Raw genomic sequence first — 5,586 nt, 5'->3', positions numbered from 1 at the left:
TAATTATGAGGAGCAAAAAATACTAAACGAATGACTCAAACTCGTTGCAAGGAAAGCATGATTTCTCTTAGATCTCAACGTCTTGACCTTTCTTAGATACATACTTTCGACAAAATCAGTGTGCGTGGAACGCAAGCCAACATCTTCTGCCTTTTTCGAAACAAAAGGAAACAATTTTCTGCTCTTTCTACATTTTGATGACGACCCTTTTTGTCGTCCTTTCAGTTCCGAAAACAATGTCCTGTCAAATAGATGATATTCTGCCATCTTGTGAGTTTACGTCATTGCGCCGGACATATCAAAACTTTTTATTCTCTTCCTATCAAATGACAGTGTTTCGCTCGCAAACCATTTTCAGAAAATATAGTTTCACATGGCTTCAATATTCAAAACAGCGTGATTTTTTGACGAATAAATGAAACGTTTCCTTTTCATTGTTTGCGTTCAGCAGGTCGTTGAAGCATTCAATTCCTCCCCTCCCCAAAGTCTATTTCCGCATGGCTTCTGATTCGAGAATCATCTTTGGTGCTTGCGTGAAGAAACTGAAGAATTACGCGAATACAGCGAGCCCTCTCACAAACTGACCATTGCCGGTTTTAGATGGTTTTAATCTTTTGTGGAGGCGGTCGTCTTAGAAAAGTCGTGTTAAGTATTTGGAAAATTTTATTAAGTTTAGATATGTTTTTAGAAATACTGGTTATTTCCAGAAGTGATAATTTTATGGAGGTGATCGCAAAGGGAGAGTTCACTCAATTTTCTTATTAAAATAATTGTGATTATTAATCTAATCATTCATTTCAGCAGGTATATGGGAGAAGCGTTAAAAAAATGGAAATGCTGAATAGGACCGATGTTTTCTAAAATCGGTATTACATCTGCAAGTTACCTTCAGCAGCGCATCGAAAGAAACATTTCCGGGAATTTTTATTTTCGGGATAACTGATTGTTTGATTTATGAGTAAACCAATTCTTTAGAGAAATCGTACTAGGGACAGCGCACATATATAACTAACATGCACTAACATGCACATATTCCATTGTCATTTTAAGTTTTCATTGATTGGTATATTGACACTGTTACGGAATTGTCCAGCCTCGCAAAGATAGTTTCCCCGCAAAGCAGGTTTTAAGGTTCCCATAAAATGGCAAGGGAAGGCAGGGTTGCCATATTTGGCGCGAAATAACACATCTGACGATATTTGGCGACAAAATTGGCGGTATGCCACAGACGCATGGAGAACCATCTGGAAAGAATTCTTACCAGTTTCGCCCAGACTGTTTGTTCTCAAACGCAAGCCAAAAGCTGTATAAAACCTGATGGTACGCGTCGCAGTCAGTTAAGGGTCAATGATCGAGTATTTCGTAGTCTAGTGCCGAGTTGACGGTGAGTGCATGGAGAGAGTGTATCGCGAGTCAGTGCATCTTCGAGTTTTATCTTAAAGTGTGTTGAGTTCCGAGAACGACCGAACCGACTCGGGAGCTGTTCTCTAGTGTATCGTCTAGTGCATCACGAGGTGTAGCGTGGAGAGTCTCGAGAGTACGTTGAATTCCAAAAACGACCGAACAAGAGTCAGGAGCTGTATTCTGGTGCTTTGGCGTGAAGCTGTCTTCCCCGTTATAGCTTCAGGCTGTGTCGCTGATTGTTTCAGCGTGTTCATGGTAGTTCTTCAACGACTGTTAACGTGATTTTGGAGCTGTCCTGAGTAATACTGGCTAATAAATTGTGTTTTGATACTTCATCAAGTGTCGTCGTTATTCACTCCAAATCCACGAACCCGTAAGTAAGAAAAAACGTAATAATACACACATTGAGAGGCTGAACCAATGGCATCAATCTCTCTGTAATAACAGCCCTGTCTGTATTACACTCTTTCAAAAATTTCTTCGTATTATCCGTTAGATGGGATCTGAACATGCCCTAAATTAAAAGACTTTCTGGATTCTTTATTTCAATAGGACGGTTTTGCCAATTTCCTATCCACAAGTTTCCATACCTTTTTCATCCGTCCATTCTTTCTCGTGAACATGAGTGAAAACACCATTTGGGAAATTACATTTCGGCATCATCTTTCTTTAAAAATTAACCATGGGTTTTAATTTTATGCTGTCCGCTAAGTAGGAAAGCACTAGGTGAGGTGAGATTTTTCGGGTTGTTTTTATGTGACCCATTTTTGTTCCTTTTTCATCAATTGTTTTATTTCCTGTCATATCAAACGTTAGTGGAGTTTCATCCGTATTTCCAGTATGCGATAGTAAATATTTTTTGCCTTCGTAGGTCAATAACATACTCGTGGAAACTTATCAGTTCACTGCCAAATATTTCACAAGTTTTTCTCAAACCTCTGTATTTTTCTGGTAAAACTCAATTACTCCGTTCCATAAATCGACTTCATTTTTATTTGCATTCTTTTTAACCCGTTATAATGCAAATTAACATAAGCTGTTTCTTGATTAACCCATTCTAGTAATTTTCTAGGACCCATTTCGCAACGCTTTCTTCTACTATAAGCCATTCCGTTACTGCTTTACGCAAAGCACATCCTTTGGCATATTAATTATCGTGATTTTATTTTTCTTTCACCCACGTATGGAACTTTCTGCACTACCAAGCATCCTTGCTGCAGCATGATTTCTATTTTCTTTCTCAAACTGATTGTTAAAACAAGCCATGTGTTCGGTTCGTTTGGCAGGAGCCGTATTTTCAACCAAAAAAGGAACATTAGATTAACTGTATTAAAATGAAAGACTTCGATGTTCACTTCGAAATCACGGCTTCAAATGACTACAGAAAGAGAAAACATCTGGCTCTTAATTCCTCGAATTCATTCTGGTCGGAAGGGAATTCCTACCCTAGTTTATGTTCCCCTTTTCCTCGAAACCTAGAATAACATTCTTGTACACATCTGCATTGAATAAATCTCACTCTCTTTGCAGAATTATTTATTTCCTCAAGGATTTCCCCCATACACATATTGTTCCCCTTATCGCTTGTCAATTCAGTATACCATTGTTCGAAAGCCTGGGAAAATCTTTGAATGAATGACTTAAAGGTAAGAGTATCGCACATGCCACTTTGAGGTTTTTTCGTAAAGAAAAGGGTGCGCGTTATACGGCGTAAAAAAGCATAGCTTGAAATTAAATAACTGCGCATTATACGCCGGAATATACGGTTTAAATAAAGATAATAAATTTTAAAACATTCCTCAATTTAAATTTGTTGAATTGAAGAAAGAAAGCTCTTAAAAAGTTAAAACAGATTTGTAAAATTTAAGCAGATATTATGCATTTTAATAAAGAAAGGTAACAATTTTTATAGTTTTTAAAAGAAGTGAAGGCAAATTTATTTCTGACACACAAGTATGTCATACTCCAAGAAAAATATCATCGATTTTTTATAAAGTTATTCAAAAATTTGGCTCTACTGTAGGATTGGAATTTTCCCCCTTTGATTAGAAAAAAATTTGTTCAATTTTAGCGATGAAACCTCATTTCTGGTTACCATGATAGTTTCAACTTATGTTTTAGATTCCTGATTGATTTTTTTTTTTAAGTGGAAATAAATCCATACAACTTGCGTTGTTCATGTCTCGAAAACTCCACTCAGGATACGTATTAGATTTATACATAGCATTGATCTAATAGAGGTATTTGGACACAAAATCGGACTTTTTCTGAAATGACCTGCCAATTGTTTTCCATATTTCGATTCTACGACTCAAATTATGCCACACTGCCAAGTTTTGTAAAAATCGCATGAGTAGCTTTTAAAAAAAATTAGCTCTCAAAATCTTAGCACCTCATTGTTAATTGAGTTTGGTACATATTTATTAAGCTCTCTTTTCTTATTAAACTTATTTGATTCTTCCTTTCGCATTTCGAAATTTAGGTTCATTCCAAATAAAATTCACCCATTTTTTGTGATTTATTTTTAAAACTTGTATTCTTAAATATTTTCATAAATTTTTCAAAAACATCATTGTACTAGAATCTAAAAAAATTTTAACATCATATTAAAATATATGTATTTATAGGCCCACCTGCAAAAAATTAGAGTTCTTTATTTAAAATTTTCTAAGATATACATAAATTTACATATTAGAGCGCTTTTAAAATTGGCATCTTTTTTTTTTTTTTTTTTGAGCGATAATAACGCCAAATGTGGTTTACGCACTTTGTTACTATTAATTGAAACTATGAAGGATGACTTTTTTCCTTCTCGTCTGCAATGAAAAAAATCTGATGTGTACACCACATGACTTCCTTGTACGGAATATTAAATTATACACAATTTTTCTTGCATTTTATTTAAACTTATTAGATTGAATTAAACCTACTTCGTCGATAGCGCATAAACCACAATAGAATAAATGCATTCTTTAAAATTCACTTTGTTTACCATAGCGACACTCTGGCGCTAGGTTTATTTAACAGTATTATATTTCGTTCATATTATAACTCAGAATGCACAAAATGTATATCATTTAAAGAATTATCTAATAGTTGCCACGTGTTCTATTTAAATACTATAATAAAGCTAGAACAATGTATAAAAGAAATTAAGCAAACAAAACAAAAAAGGAACAGTTTTTCACAGACGCTTGAGTATTTCTCATTCAATTAATTCAATTCTCACTTCGCGACAAGGCAAAAATACATAAAAACTCAAAATATCTATATTAAAAATTACGAAGTAAATCTCAAACACTTCTTTCCTCGAAAAAATTCCAGAAAGAATTAAGCATGATTTAATTGGCAATAATAATTGATTGCGTTATATATGTTGTTGCGAAGCTGAGTTTCTCTAGATTGGCAACAAATCCACTAGTCTCCTGTTTCAAATGTAAACATCAATGGCCGCCATTTAAAACAGGCTTAGCGGCAATTAAACAACTTTAAAATTGCTGATAATTCTAAAAATATTGCACACAGATTTACTAAGGCATAAAATCCTTAACCGTAAGATAAAAACAACATAATTCAATCATTTTTAAAGCAAAAAATGTACAATTTACAAACATATAAGAGTAAAGAAACTGAGATTACTGAGCCGGGTAATAGAGTGGATATATATATAAATATATTTATATACGTTTGGTGCGGCCGATTGCAACCAAAATACGAGGTGCACATCTACATGTTATAGCAGTCCAATATACAAAATTTCAACGTTCTGAGGCTACTCGTTTTTGAGTTATGCGAGATACGTACGTACGTACATACGTTCGTACAGACGCCACGAAAAATTCTCTTCAGAATTAATTTTAAAGCAGTTTTATAATTTTTTGAAGGAAATGTAAACGCAACGTATTAATTTTATTTAAAATGTATTTTCCCGAGTGGCAACAACAGTTTTTTTCAGAACGATAATATTTTTGAACTGTAAGTTTTTGAGCAGTAATGTTGACGGTAATGTTTCTGAATAAAGCAAGTATTTAACAATTAATGTTTGACGGAATGTGTTTTTAATAAAGGAACTAATTAAATGCTAACATTTTCAGAAGTGGGATAAACTAGAATTATTATCTAGATTTAACAACGTATTGCCTTAACGTACGCTAAGCCTAAACTGAATGTGGAAACTCGCCA

The sequence above is a fragment of the Stegodyphus dumicola genome, chromosome 10 (assembly GCF_044657685.1).
Source record: "Stegodyphus dumicola isolate Sdum_Otavi_A_Nest chromosome 10, ASM4465768v1".
Taxonomy (NCBI): Eukaryota; Metazoa; Arthropoda; class Arachnida; order Araneae; family Eresidae; genus Stegodyphus; species Stegodyphus dumicola.
The sequence above is the reverse complement of the archived record's forward strand: the minus strand, read 5'-3'. Positions refer to the sequence as shown.